The 15,841-nt window shown below is 42.6% G+C and overlaps 1 pseudogene; it reads right to left on the reverse strand.

The window, feature by feature from the left end:
* Positions 1–2,763: 2,763 nt before the first annotated feature.
* Positions 2,764–15,841, reverse strand: LOC149122281 (uncharacterized; annotated as a pseudogene).

Here is a 15,841-nt window from a genome sequence, read left to right on the forward strand (position 1 = left end):
GAGTGATATAATAGTATACAACATTAGAGTAAATCAGTGGTTCTCAACCAGGGGAAATTGTATCCCCCAGGGGACCTTTGGCAATGACTAGAGACATTTTTAGTTGTCACAGTGAAGAGTGGCAGGTGGCACTAATAGAACCTAATGGGTGAAGGTGAAGGATGCTGTTACACATCCTACAATGCACAACACAGCCCATATTCAAGAAAAAAATTACTTAATGACACTACACAGCAAGGAAGACTTTTGTTATGATAGGTATGGAGACCACTGCAATGGGATTTTACAGTAAAGGGAGAGATACCGGGCTTCACTTCAGATACATGGATATGTGGACATTGATAGCCAGGGTGTAGGGTGGGGGATCCCTGAGTGGAAAATCACTGAGAGAGAGAATAAGGGTAAGGGGGATTCTGACCTCCCAGGCTTCTTGCTGAAGGCAGCCAGGGTTATCAGTATCACCTGGGGATGATGGAGGATAAGGAAGCAGGTCCGATCTCATAGGTGATCAGATATGAGGGACTGATAAACTGGTTTAGCAAGGTTTTTGATAAAACTGGACTTTACAAGGAAGTGCACAGACAGGACTGGGAAAAGATTCAGAAACCTGATGGAAGTTTGGCCAAGCAAACACTCTTTCTTGCCTCCTACAACAAAGAAATTTCTATCTGACCAAATTGTCAGTAGCACCCAGGTTAGGAAACTTCATAATAAATGAATCAAGAGAGAAAAGCTATCACATATTGTTAAGAAGTAGGTTACAAAAGATTGAAATTTGTATGGTTTTATTTTTGTAACAAAAGAAGTGTGTATGTAATGCATATAGTGATTGGTCTGTATGATGAAATAAGGGATGGCTTTTATTTTCTTCTAATTTATTTTACTTATCTAAAGTTTCTTATTTTATTATAGCTATTTTACTTGAATAAAAAAATACAAAGTTTGGCTTCTACCAAAGTTTGGGGCGAACATTGGTTGAGTCTCACTAAGAATGTGACCATTTCAACCTGAGATTGTTTTCTTGTTGGGATCATGGGGAAATGATCTCATTGGCTTGTTCTTTCTCTGTTTTGTTTAAATACAAACACAACCAAATAGGAAAGAATAAAGGGAACAAGAAGGAAAAGTATAATTTTACAGGGTAAGAAAAAGATGTGTGAAAATTTTGAGGGGATTTCTCAGAATTTTCAGACTGTAGGAGTTAACCTCCCACTTACATTGATTGCACTTAAAAAACAATTTATCAATAAAGTCCTCTTTTTTATTTTCACTCAGAATATACTTAGTACGTATAATGCACCAGGCATTGAGATAAGTGATGTAGGAGGGGGTGGAATCAGTCTCTATCCTCAAGGAGGGCTGTTCCAGGTGGAGACTTAACTGGAGACTAACACAAACAACTAGTCATAATACAAAGTATTCTACCAGACAGAAGGGAACAAAGAAGAAGAACTGTTAGCTCACCTGGTATTGTACTATGTATATTGTACTATGCCCATTATGATCAGATCTCTTTTTTTTGGTTCAGAAATAAAAGATTGGTGAAGCAACTTCCTAATCAAAGAAAAAAAAGCAGTGACTATAAATGCATAGAGGGTGCCTAAAGCAGAATTAGAGTCCTGAAAGCAGTACCAAGCAAAGGAAATTAAAGAGTGAGATATGAACACAGCACTCTTAAGACAGAAAAGTAGGTGGTGGGGTGAAGTTGAGTCAGCTTCCATCCTGTTAGCATCAGATGGTTCTCAAAAGCCTGGCTGGCATCTGGGGTAGAGAGAGAAGAGACGAAAGGATCCTGAGTGGAAAGAAAAGAGTCTGTATCAACAATCTATATGTTGGGTTAGGATAAGACTCTTATAATTCAAAAACGTGCCTATATTCAATCATCACAAGTATTTACAATAATAGTACTGCTAATAGTAGTGCTAGCAGAAAGTAGTCCAAGGAATAGACTTGTTCTAGAGGTAGATATTTGGGACACCAAGAATCAGTGTGCTTAGAACACAATCCCTTCATAAAATGCAATGCTTTGCACATTATGAAGAACTGAGCTGAATCCTACAAGGTTCCAAAAGGAGTCAACATTAACTAAGAATACAGTTGTGTACAGCAGAATATAGTGTGGAACTGAATATGGACCCTTGGCTTGATGGAGAAAATTTCAATCAAGTTAGTTGTGTATATTTGACGGAGTAAGCCATGAGAAACCATAAAAAAAAGTTTTTCCTCGGAATTTCAAAATCTGTATTTTAATCAAAATGAGTTAGGAAGCACCCAGATGGACACTGCGCATCATTAAGGAAGGACTATTAGGATCAAAATTAGCTGCCAACTTCCTTGCCCAGTACTCCATCTTCGGTAGTCCCGACACTAATGGCGTCCACCAGATGCACCCTCCAGCTGAGTCCTCGCACGCGCTATTCCCTAGGCTTGGAACCCGAGCCCAGCTGGTCCTCCTCATTTTTCAGCTCCTCAGGGAAGCCTTTCTTTTCCTCCTCTGTCCCATCATCATCCCCTTCCCAATATGATATGCTATCAGCTCTTAACGTTGCAATCAGTGTCCCACAGCGAGCCTCTTCCCCATGGTCGGCGACCCTGGCAGTCTTGCTGACCGCGGGGGCATCACCTTGCTATTGCAGGCTGGAATACAATCAGCTTTTACTGAATCACGGAGTGAACACGTGCCAGGCCCATGGAAAGCGCCAAATATGCAGCAGCTGCGCTGCCGTCCAGCAAACTAAGGAGAGTTAAGCAACCCGCCCGAGGTCAGGCGGCCCCAGAGCCACAGCGCGGGGCCTGGGAGCCAGCCCTGTCCCTTCCCTGCCCGGGGTTCTTCTCTGTTATTCGAGCGGCCGCCCACAGGCCAGCCCCAGCCTCCGCCGTGGGACTGAGGCGCCTGAGGCTGCGAGGGGCAACCCCAGGGCAGCGTCGCCAACCCGGGGCAGCAGAACCCTGCCTCTCCGCTACAGAAAACACACAGACCCCCGGCAGGGCACAAGCGCGCCAGGGCGCAGGCGTCGGCTCCCGGGACACAGAGTCTGAGTCGGGGGGCCGGCGGGCCGGGGAGGCGGGGCCAACGAGGCGGCTCCCGGCGGCCGCTCTAGGAAGCCGAGGGTCCTCCTCTCGGTGGTCGGGGCTGGGCCGACCCTCGCCGGGAGCCGCCCACCTTCGGGCCTGCGTTAATCTGGGAGTGCGAGGTGGGGGTCGCCGCTGTGGGAGAGCAAGGAGGGGCCGGGCCACGCTCTCATTTCTAAAACTGAAAAGACTTTTCTTTTCTTTCTTTCTTTCTTTCTTTCTTTCTTTCTTTTTTTTTTTTTTTTTGCCGTACACTCGACCTTCCGTGGGTTCTTGTCAGAAAGGAAACAAAGGATCATTTATTGGGTTTTTCTTTATTATTTTCAACTGCTTTGTGTGTGTCCTTCGTGTGCATTCTACATCTTGCTATCTAAGGAGCTCCTAACCTGTGGGGAAGTGTGGGGTTGGACTTCTCCCCACGGAGCTAACAGGGTTTATGAAGGATCAGCTCCCAGGGCAGCCAGCTCAACTAATGCAGACATTTCTCTTGACACGGGGAGGGGCAAGGTCCAGCAGTGGAGCTACAAGCCAAGTTAAAGATAAGCAGTTGTTAGGACGAAAATCCTATTAGAAACTGGAGTTACTCTGTGTACGGTAAAAGAAAGTGACCAGGGAGACCGAACTGGCATGTGTATTTCTAAATGCACTCCTCTCAACTAAAGAAGCAACTTTAACGGCGGGGTTTATGGAGGTGACATGCAATAATTATTCTGCAGTTAGAATTTCTACATTATGACGGCAGTAAAGAGGATGATAGCAAGATGGCGAAGCCGGGGCACCTTCATATGCTTTCTCTTCGTTCAAATGTGGGGTCTTTAAAAATAAGGGCAGCTTCACATGAGTCACATGATAAATACCGAGACCAAGATCGAATGTTTCTGTGTGTTTCCATGGCTAGAGGTAGAAACATCCTTGCACGGGTCAGCAAGGAGGTATGAGTGTCTTAAATAAACAGGAAAAAATTAACTTGAGGCCCCCAACTTAAGAACCCCAAGGAATCCAGTTTCAGTTAGAAACTCTTAGAGCTATTTGAAACTACTTATTAATGAGCAGATTATATTATCCATTTTAAGAATCTGCCTTGGCAATCTTTTATTCTTAGTGGCTCCCTCTAATAACTTCCTCATTTTATTGCTGTGTGCGTAATGATGTTCTTTAGTATATCCAAGAGAGTTTTTGATGTTGGAATAGGCAATGACTCAAGTTTCACTCCTAGCAGCTTGAAAGAGTGATAATGAGGTGCTCTCCTTTTTACACTTATGCTCCCCTTCCAGGCATAAAATTTCATTTAAAAGTTGATATTGTTCACGTAGATTTTCTATTCAATAATGAAATGCAAAGCAATGATTGTTCCCCTAAGAACAACTTCAAGTTTTCTGAGAGTTATGCTAAGGACTTTCTTTGCAGCAAACTCTAAAGGTATCATTTGGGAATTTTAACACAATATGCTTGAAAGTCAGATAAAAGGGAAGGATCTAAATTAAAATGCATGGATGAAAATCTATAATCTGGCACTAAATTACAGGAGATATGGGTGACGAATATGAGTAGGACTGAAGGAAGAAAATCTAGGTCTGGTTGCCTAGCGATTGTGTGACTACGACTCAACCCCAGCTCCATTTTGTAGGAATGACTCAGACCAAAAGAGAGCAAGAAAAAAAAAGTGTGTTTGAGGATGAGAAACTCAAGAATAAAATACTAAAAATAGTAACAGTAACTGACATTTGTGGGACATTTAATAAATACCAGGTGCCACGATAAACACTGTATGTGCTCTTCTGTTTCATCTTGTGAAAGCTGGAGTAAGCCGAGGTTTACAAATGACAGAATTTAGATTTAGTAAATTTTCCCCAGGTCAGACAAGTTGTAGAGCAGGTTTCTCAAACAGGTTTGTCTGACTTTTAGGATTATGAAGAGACTTTTATGTCAGCTATTCAATTAATTCATTTTTTACTTTAAGAATAGCTGATCTTCCCCACCATTTTGTCATTTTGCAGGGAGGTTGATCGTCCTTCCTTCCTCTCAAAATCACTTTTCTGCTTGTGAATCAACAGACCTAACTGGGCAGGGAGCACCGATAAATAATGTGGCTCCCGCATTCAGTCACCTGCATTCAAATCACAACATCTACACCAACACATTACGAGGCTATAAGTCATCTAGCTAACCTTTCTCTGCCTCATTTTTTTTTTACATCTGTAAATATGGATAATATTAGTGCCTACCCACCAGGGTTTTGTTTTGTGTTTTTTAAGATTTACTTATTTCAAAGGCAGAGTTAGAGAAAGAGAGAAGGAGAAAGAAAGAGAGAGAAATCGATCTTCCATTCACTGGTTCACTCCCCAAATGGCTGCAATGGCAGGGGCTGGCCAGGCTCAAGCCAGGAGCTTCTTCTGGGTCTTTCATGTGGTTGGCAGGTTCCCAGGGACTTGGGCCATCTTCCACTGCTTTCCCAGGCACATCAGCAGGAAACTGGATTGGAAGTGGAGCAGCTGGGACTCAACTGGCACCCATATGGGATGCCAGTGCTGCAGACGGAGGCTTAACCCCATGTGGCACAGACACACACACACCCAGGGTTTTATAAGACTTACCGAAGAAAATGTGTTTTAAAGATCTTGTTATATATCTGCTGTGTATACAGTAAGTGCTCAGAATATTTTTTAAAATATTTATTTATTTATTTGAGAAGCCACAATGCCTAGAGCTAGGCTGATCTGAAGCCAGGAGCCTGGAGCTTCTTCTTCCGGGTCTCCCACATAGTTACCGGGGCCCAAAGACTTGGGCCATCTTCTGCTGCTTTCCCAGGCATATCAGCAGGGAGCTGGATCAAAAGTGGAGCATCTGGGACTTGAACCGGAGCCTATATGGGATGCTGGCACTTTCAATCCAGCTCCATGCTAATGTGCCTAGGAAAGCAACAGAGATGGCCCAAGTCCTTGGGCCCCTGTACCTATGTGGGAGACCTGGAAGAAGCTCCAGGCTTGGGCCTGACCCAACCCCAGTTGTTGCAGACATTTGGGGAGTGAACCAGTGGATGGAAGATCTGTCTCTCCTCTCTTTAACTCTGTCTTTCAAATAAATAAATACATCTTAGAATGTAATTATAGTATACCTTCAGTAACTATTACATAATCATCTTAACATAAGCACTGAGTGTTGATGGAAAAAAATTATAGTATCAGAATTCTACAGTATGATAGTATGAGATTGAGGCAAACTCTGAGTGGAAAGAATTTGAGAGAACCAAATTTTGCCTCTTCTGCCATAGTGGGAAGTCAGCAGATAAGTTCTACTCCAGAACGATCAAGAAAGGGAATTGTCAGTATGCTTCATGGTAGAAAGGATAAGAACTGCTATTGGAAGTGATGGTGGTGAGGACTAAAGAGCCACAGTGGTTAGGGGCAGTGTTTGCTTTTTTATGTTATAAACCTTGGGGAAAAAAACTAAAAATTTAAAAAATAAACAAAAATAAACCTTGGGGTGCCATTGCACTTGTATTGCTATGATGAAAATAAAAGTTGGGGTTGGTGCTGTGGTGTAGCAGATAAAGCTACCCACATAGTGCTAGCATCCCATATGGGCACTGGTTCAAGTCCCAGCTGCTCCACTTCTGATCCAGCTCTCTACTATGGCCTGGGAAAGCAGTAGAAGATGGCTCAAGTGCTTGGGCCCCTGAACCCATGTGGGAAACTCAGAGGAAGCTCCTGGCTTCTGGCTTTGGATCAGCCCAGCTCCAGCCTTTGCGGCCATCTGGGGAGTGAACCAGTGGATGGGAAACCTCGCTCTCTCTCTCTTTGCCTCTACTTCTCTGTAACTCTGCTTTTCAAATAAATAAATAAATAAATCTCAAAACAACAACGAAAACACCTGGGTGGCAGCCTGGGTAACAAAAAAAAAAAAAGAAAAAGAAAAAAGAGAAGAAAACCTATAGGTGAGTCTATTGCACATCCATGTTTGGGAACTATTGGGATAAAAACTAGGGCCAGGATCACCTGTCAGTATCATACACGTGTGGCCTAAGGAGTAGCATGGTGGCTACAGAGGTCTAAGTCAGCCGGAATGCTGTCCCATGCAGTGGCACCCAGCAGCTTGTTCCCAAGTAGTATGCCTTTCAACAAACTCTATCACCAAGGGAGCCCCTACTGTACCTCAAGAAGGGGTGGGCCTTGGGGCCATTGTAGGATAAGTGATTAACAACCCCATTGATCGCCTCTCCCTGCATATCCATAACATCATATGTGAGTGTGAGTGGGGAATGTGGTGTACCCACTTAATCAATAATAAAATTTCTTAACTATTACCAGGTGTTCTTGGGTTTTCAGTGAGGTATCCTTCGATTTTCAATGTGATTGATGGCAGGATATAAACCTGATTGATGGCAGGATATAAATCTGTATTGTTTTAAAGCTGCACAGAAAATATTTGAAAAATCATATATCTGACAAAGGGTGTGTATCCAGAATATAACCCTCCAATTTCTAAAGAAATGCTTTTAGTTATTAGGCCTACATCAATCCTTAATAAATATTGGTAGGACTGAGGAACCATTAATAAATTAATATCCTGGATGGTGGTATTCCAGGAGTCCAGGAAAATAGTTAACCTTGCTGTTTCCCAGAAAGTTTTTCAGACATTAGGTTTATCATATGCAGAGCAGGCTAACACATTCACATTAAAGAAAGATGGGCCCATTCAGCAAAGTTAACACAGGTCCAATTCAAGCATGGTGACAATGCAGCTGCATAGGGCCCCCCACTCAGAAGGGTCCTGTGCTTGCTTTAATGCTCTTCTATTGCTATCTTGATATTGATGATAGTCTTATCTTTGCACTTGTGTTTTGTAAGAGAAAGACAATATAGCATGCAGGTAAGCAGAGGAAATATGCCCAGTATATATGTGCACTGTTACTTGGCATTCTGTTCTCATTAGTGTCCCCGGTGCCTCATGAATACAGCATGCTATTGCATGGAAGTTCAGTGTGACTCCAAGTGAGTATGAGGTCAGTGTGTTATGTCTATGATGTATGAGTACAAGGAAACAGGGGTGCTGACAACCCCAAGAGGTCATATGTCAAAACTGGAATTTGTGCCAACTAATGGAAGGCAATGGTATCTTAAGAAATATAAATATTCAGGGCCAATGTTGTGGAGTGGTGAATAAAACCCACACCTGTGCTGCCATTGTCCTGTATGGGCACTGGTTCGAGTCCCAGCTGCTACACTTCTGATCTAGTTCCCTGCTAGTGCACCTGGTAAAGCAATGGAAGATGGCCCAAGAGCTGGGGTCCTTGCAGCCCCTCAGGAGACCCAAATGACGCTCCTGGCTCCTGACTGAGGCTGTTGCAGTCATTTTGGGTGTGAAACAGCACATGGAAAATCTCTCTCTGTGTGTCTCTCCCTCTCTCTGTGCAACTATGCCTTTCAAATAAAATAAGTTATTTTTTAAAAAAATGAAATAAGAATATCTAAGGAAAATTCCATAACACTCTTTCTTACCTATGTTACTTCTTTTATTAGCCAAATATTTATACCAAAAAAATGCAAGAGGGAAGAGAAAGATAGGACACACAGTTATTTTTCCTTTTTAGTCCTTATTTATCAGCAAGCCAAAGCTAGATGGCATTGATAGATGCTCATTTACAAGAAGAAAAATAGAAACAGTTGATTCATTCAGTGCAGTTTTTATTGTTCTTGTAAAAATGAAATATATATATTCATATAAACTGAAAATGTGAATTCTGTAGTTTTGGTGATTCCACATACAAATTAAATGTTTTTGTGTTTGTACTTTAAACTGACATTGCAAATAGAAATAAGAAAGGTAAAATTCATTCTAATAATTTTAAATTTTAAACTTTCTTCATTTAGAACAATTTTAAATAGCAAAAGAATAATACCATGAGAAGTTGAGAGAGAGGAAGAGAGAGAGAGAGAGAGAGAGATTGCAGAAGAGAAACACTTTGTATATTAGTGACTTTGACAGTCATTTTTCTCTACTTTTTTGGACAAAGTTAAATTTTCATTTGACACTGATGGCACTGCACAAATTCATCAGTTTAACTGACAAGGACAAACTATCAAAGGGTCATTCCTTTGCTGGAGCCAGTCTGTGCTGACTGTAACTTATAACTGAAATTAATAATTTGGATTGATACAAAAGTTTATACATGATCAGGCAAATGCATGTTCAGTAGTTTGTATCTGATTGTATTTCCAATTCTAAGTTAAAAAGAAATGCACAGATAACTTTATGTCATCTGCTTCATCTCATTCGCTCTGTAGGATATCTAGAATTTCATAAGAAACTAAATGTAGACTTTTTTTTTTTTTTTTTTTTTTTTGCTTCACTTATTTCCAGGGGCATTTTCAAGAAAAACAAATTGCTCTGGAAACTCACTCTGCTTTGTAACATCGTGGCTGTTACTCAGAAGAAACCGAATGACTGACACAAAGAGAAGGTCCCTCAGCTCCTTATATTGTAAAAATCAATCAGAAAGTATTAACCCGGAGGATTGTATCCAATTAATAGATATGGAGTGGGTGTTGTACAGAAGTTAAATCACTGCTATATTACTACATCCTACGTCAACAGTGCATGAGATCAAATCCTGCCTCTGTTTCTGATCCAGCTTCCAGCTAATGCATACCCTGGGAAGCAGCAAATAATGGCCCAAGTATGAGGTCCCTGCCACCCATGTGGAAGACCTGAATGGAGCTTCTGACTCCTGGCTTTTGCTTGGCCCAGCCCTGGCTGCTGTAGGCATTTGGGGGAGTGAAACCAGCAGGTGGAAGATTTCTGTCACTCTGCTTTTTCAAACAAAAATAAATAAATTTAGAAAAAGAGAGGGAAGGGAATTGTGTTCTTTCTTTTCCATTCCTCCCCACCTCAAAAATGATAATTTCTTTCTTTCTTTTTTTTTTTTTTTTTTGACAGGCAGAGTGGACAGTGAGAGAGAGAAAGAGACAGAGAGAAAGGTCTTCCTTTGCCGTTGGTTCACCCTCCAATGGCCGCCGCGGCCGGCGTGCTGCAGCCGGTGCACCGCGCTGATCCGAAGCCAGGAGCCAGGTGCTTCTCCTGGTCTCCCATGCGGGTGCAGGGCCCAAGCACCTGGGCCATCCTCCACTGCACTCCCGGGCCACAGCAGAGAGCTGGCCTGGAAGAGGGGCAACCGGGACAGAATCCGGCGCCCTGACCAGGACTAGAACCCAGTGTGCCAGCGCCACAAGGCGGAGGATTAGCCTATTGAGCCGCAGAGCCAGCCCAAAAATGATAATTTCATTGTTGTTCCTTAGGAATTATGTTTCATTTACAAAAGAATTGCTTTGTAATTAGATTTAGTGAGATTTTCATTTCAAACAGATACTTTCAAGCCTATTTTGCATTGTATATTTATTTACGTACCAAGTAGCACTTTATTAAGTATCTCATATATTCCAGCTGCAAACTGGTTTCAGTGGGGGAAGAGATAGGGAATAATTAAGTAAATAAGACCCAACTTCACAGCCTCTTTTTAACTTAATCACCCTTTTATAGCCACATTATGGACATCTTTGGTGGTGATCAGCATCCATCCTTTCTTTGGAGAAGTGTTTCTGTCGCTTTTCAGCTATGTAACTCCAGCAAAAGCTTCCATATGCTTGAGTGATTTGCCACCCTCCCAATATCAAACTGGCCTTGATACTTCACATTTAAGGACACCTGCTTGTGGATTGTGCATCACTTTCTAATGGGGAATCTTACATGGTGTTTTCCATTATAATATGTTAGACTCATTTATAAATTACTTTTTTGTAAGATATTTAACATTATATATTTCTTCAATCACTGTATATTAGCTACACTAGAGGTGCTCACTATAGCTGGCTATCATGAGATTTGTGGTTGGACATCAAGGAAGTTCACGTGCTTCAAAACTAGAAAATTACGTGATATGGATTCACGCTATGTGGTGCACTTTTTAGGGAGAAATGATTAAGGGGCATCTGGCTCTGTAGTGAGACTGCTTGTGTTAAATTGTAGCTCAGTCACTTTCTTTCTTTTTTTTTTTCCTTTTTAAAAATATCTATTTGATGTATTTTAAAGGTAGAGTTACAAAGAGAGAGAGAGGAGAGACAAAGAGACATCTTCTATCCACTGGTTCACTCCCCAAATGGCTGCAACAGCTGGGGCCATGCCAGGCTGAAGCCAGGAACCAGGAGCCAGGAGCTTCCTCCAGGTCTCCTGTGTGGGTGTGGGGGGACCAAGCTCTCAGGCCATAATCCACTGCTTTCCCAGGTGCGTTAGCGGGGAGCTGGATCACAAGTGGAGCAACCGGGGCTGGAACTTGCACCCACATGGGATGTTGGCATTGCATGCAGGAGCTTAACCCACTGTGCCACAATGCTGGCCCCAAGCATGGTCACTTTCTAGGTGAGTGATCTTACTCAGGTTATCCAACCTATGTATTGGGTGTCCTCATCTGTGGAATAAGGATAATATGAGGGGGTGAGGAGTCTTCAAAAATTTGTGGAAATATGCATTGTGAAAAATATGCGTGGATTCAAAAGTCTTTTTTTTAACCAAACTTAATCTTTTAATTCTATTTCTCTGTTAATTTTTAAAAAATGTTTTATTAAAGTTTTATTTATTTATTTGAAAGGTAGAGGTGGGAGGCAGGGAAGAGAGAAAGAGAGAGACAGAAAGATCCATCTTTCATTTTCTGGTTCATTCCCCAAATGGCCACAATGTCCAGGTCTGGGCCAGGCAGAAGCCAGGAGTCAGGAGCTCTGTCGGAGTCTCCCACGTGGGTGACAGCCGACCCGCTGCCTTCTCAGGATGTATTAGCAGGAAGCTGGATTGAAAGCCGGGTACCTGGGACTCCAATCGGTGCTCAGATGTGGGGTTTAAGTATTCAAGCCACAGCCCAACATGCTGTGCCACAAAACTTTTTCCCATTAAACTTTTGAAGTATTCTTATAAAAATAAATTTAAATGGCTGCGGGGTATTTGTCCCCGTTGTCATTGTTGCCTTAGAGAGACTGACAACCCAGAGCCTGCATCTGCTGGTTCACCCCCAAATGGCCATAATTGCCAGGACTGGGCCAGCCAAAGCCAGGAGTCCAGAACTCAACCCAAGCCTCCCAAGAGGCAGCAGGGACCCAATTACTTGAGCCATCCTCTGCTACCTCCCGGGGTCGTCATTAGCACACAGGTAGAATCAGGAGTCAGAGCTGGGACTCCAAGATAGACTCTCTGATGAAAGTTGTGAGAACTTTAATCACTGTCAAAAGCCCACTTCTAAAAGGTTGCCTTGAAAATAAGTACATTAATGGCCGGCGCCGCGGCTCACTAGGCTAATTCTCTGCCTGCGGCACCGGCACACCGGGTTCTGGTCCCGGTCGGGGGCCCGGATTCTGTCCGGTTGCTCCTCTTCTAGTCCAGCTCTCTGCTGTGGCCGGGGAGTGCAGTGGAGGATGGCCCAGGTGCTTGGGCCCTGCACCCCATGGGAGACCAGGAGAAGCACCTGGCTCCTGGCTTCGGATCAGCGCGGTACGCCGGCCGTAGTGCGCCGGCCGCAGCGGCCATTGTGGGGTGAACCAACGGCAAAGGAAGACCTTTCTCTCTGTCTCTCTCTCACTGTCCACTTTGCCTGTCAAAAAAAAAAAAAAAAAAAAAGAAGAAGAAGAAGAAAAGAAGTACATTAATAATGAACATTAATAATGACTGGAAACTGTACTCAGCCAGGTTTGACTGATAGGGAAAAGCCCAGGCATTCCTTTCACGTCCCTTTCCTTGCAGAGTGGGCCTGAGCTGTAGCTGCCTATTTCATGAGTGCAATCAATGTCCAAATTTAGAATGATCTCGAATCCTTAGTCCATCATGAATGGCATAAAGTACGCAGAAATCGCTTTTCCTATAGCAGATAACCTTTTCCTTCCTCTCCTCTTCCCAATCCTGAGAGAAATTCACATAAGGTCCAAAGGGGGCTATTCCATGTGTTGCCTCATTTTCCTACAGCAAATGCCACTTGGGCTTCTGCTTCTGCATAGGCTCTTGCCAGAATATGCACCATCCGGCCCTAATAAAAATAACATTCTTGTGGCCTCTGCTGTAGTAGGTTAAGCCTCTGCTTGCTATGCCATGGAACCAAGCCCCTATAATTACATTCTTCAAAATGTAAAGTTTCTTTTTCTAAACAAATATGTTTGTCTCCCTGTGGTTAATAATTGCTTCATGTCCAGACATTTTGTCTATTACATACCTCCTCTTTTCTATTTTTATGTACTTAAATAACAGAATGAAGGGGAGGCAGAGAGAAAGAGAGAGATCAATCTCCCATCTACCAGTTCATTGTCCAATGGGGTTAGGTCAGGTCAAAGCCAGGAGCCAGGATTTCTGTCTGGGTCTCCCACATGGATGGCAGGAATGCAAATACTAGGGCCGTTCATCTGCTGCTTCCTAGCTGCATTGGCAGGATGCTGGCTTGGAAGCGGGGAGTAACTCAGACTTGAACCAGTTCTCCAGTATGGGCTGCAGGCATCCCAAGTGGCGACTTAACCTGCTCTGCCACAATGCCTGCCCATGTGCCTACTCCTAAGTCATCTCCAAATTCTGCCAGAATTCTAGTACATTTCTCCATGTAGTGAACAAATACATCAGCAAATCACTGATCCAATTTTCTCCCCCTTGGAGATAGATATCAGTTCTGGAGGCTTGGAGTCTTCCTTTTCCTGCCTCAGTCTGCACTGGCTGCTTTTTAGGTCTGTCATGCAGTTGTTAGCCTAGAAATTTCCTTCACTAACATCTTAGGTACCCCCACGTCCTTTCTCCCGTGTTGATACCTTATCTTCATTTCCCTTATATTAATCATTCTTGCTTGGTGGAAAACACCTTCCGAAGAAAATGTGTGCAATCTTTTCTGAAGAAAAGATTCCACAGGAAAAAAACTTGAGATCTTGCATGTCTGAAAGCACTTTTATTCCAGTCTTAGACTCAATTGGTTGGTTGGCTTTGTAGGAATTCTAGATTGTAAATAATTTCCCTTTGGAATTTAAAGATATCGCTGCATTTTCTTCTACTTTCCATAGCGTCATTGTTGAGAGTCCAGTACCATTCTCTGTCCTCATGCCTGATCTTTCATCTGTAATCTTTGATTTCATTTGAAGATTTTCTTTATTTCAGCTGTCCTGACATTTCAGGATGAAATGCTTTTGTGTGAACCTTTTTCATTCACTTTGCAAGGCACTCACGAGTACATTTTCAATCTAAAAACTTCTTCACTATTGATAAAATGTCTTTTTTTTTTTTTTTTTTATAATTCCAGCTCTCCCTACCCATTTCCTTCTTTCTTTCTATAGGTTAGATATTTTGGCTCTTGGCTTGACTCTAAATTTTCTTTTCTCTCTTATTTTTCAAGTTTTATCCTTTTATTACTTTTTGGGTAGTCTCAACTTCATTTTATAATATCTTATTAGATTTTAAAATATATCTTTTGACTTACAAAAGCTTGTATTTTTCTCTGAATATTTCTAGTCAGGGGAATGCAATCTCTCTCTCTCTCTCTTTTTTTTTTTTTTCAAAAATAGGAGGACATTTCCCCTAACAAGAGTGTATGTAATAAGGCTGATCTGAATTAGAATTCCATATAAATAGAATGTATATCTTAACACATGAAAGCAAGGAAAGGATATTTTACATTATACAAAACTTCAGGTGATTCAATCGAGTTACCCCTCCAACTAAATACTTATTTTTCATTTTTATTACAAACACTGTAGTCAGTTCAGAGTGTGCCAACTATCACACAGGTACAACATTTCGTAGCGTGAGGCACGCTTGACTGTTTCCAGAGAGAAAGGTGATGTAGCCTTTGCTTCCGAGGCCCTGCTGTGAATGAATTATTGCCTGTTTTTAATGTTTCAACTAAGCATTCCATGGACTCAGCAAGGCCCGTGCCTTTGGTTGTAGACGTTTTGAATATTTGCCACTTTCCATCCTTTAAGGCAGGCAACCCACGTGAATCTGCCATCTCTGAGGGAGTCAGGGCCTGCTCCATGTCCTGCTTATTTGCAAACACCACTAGAATGGCTTTCTCAGCTCTTCTTCCTCCAACAGAGCAACTAACTCTGATTTGGAAATTTCAGTTCTGTCTCCATCACAGCTATCCGCTACCTAAATGACTGCAACTGTGTTTGAATAGTAACATCTCCCGTATGGCCTGATACTTGTTTGTCCTAAATCCCAGACTTGGAATTTAATTTTTTTTTAAGATTTATTTATCTATTTATCTGAAAGTCAGAGTTACACAGAAAGAGAAGGAGAGGCAAAGAGAGAGAAAGAGGTCTTCTATCCACTGGTTCACTCCCCAATTGGCTGCAACAGCTAGAGTTGCGCTGATCTGAAGCCAGGAGCCAGGAGCTTCTTCCAGGTTCCTACATGGGTACAGGGACCCAAGCACTTGGGCCATCTTCTACTGCTTTCCCAGGCCATGAGAGAGAGCTGGATTGGAAGTAGAGCATCCAGGACTCAAACCAGCACCCATATGGGATGCCGGCACCGCAGGTGGGGGCTTTACCTGCTATGCCACAGCGCTGGCCTGGAATTTAAGGTTTTTGTATGCCACTGTCTCTACATTAAATCTGGTGGTAGGAATAGTGGTATCAACTTCTCCAACTTGTAATCTGTACAAAATTGTGGTTTTTCCTGTTCCATCTAGTCCCCAAATGAAAATCCTCACATCCCGGGTTCCAAAGACACTGGAAAAAATGCTTGAGAAAAAGCCACCCAT

This window comes from Oryctolagus cuniculus, chromosome 14, assembly GCF_051225735.1.
Source record: "Oryctolagus cuniculus isolate XC-2025 breed Fujian yellow rabbit chromosome 14, ASM5122573v1, whole genome shotgun sequence".
NCBI classification, from domain to species: Eukaryota; Metazoa; Chordata; class Mammalia; order Lagomorpha; family Leporidae; genus Oryctolagus; species Oryctolagus cuniculus.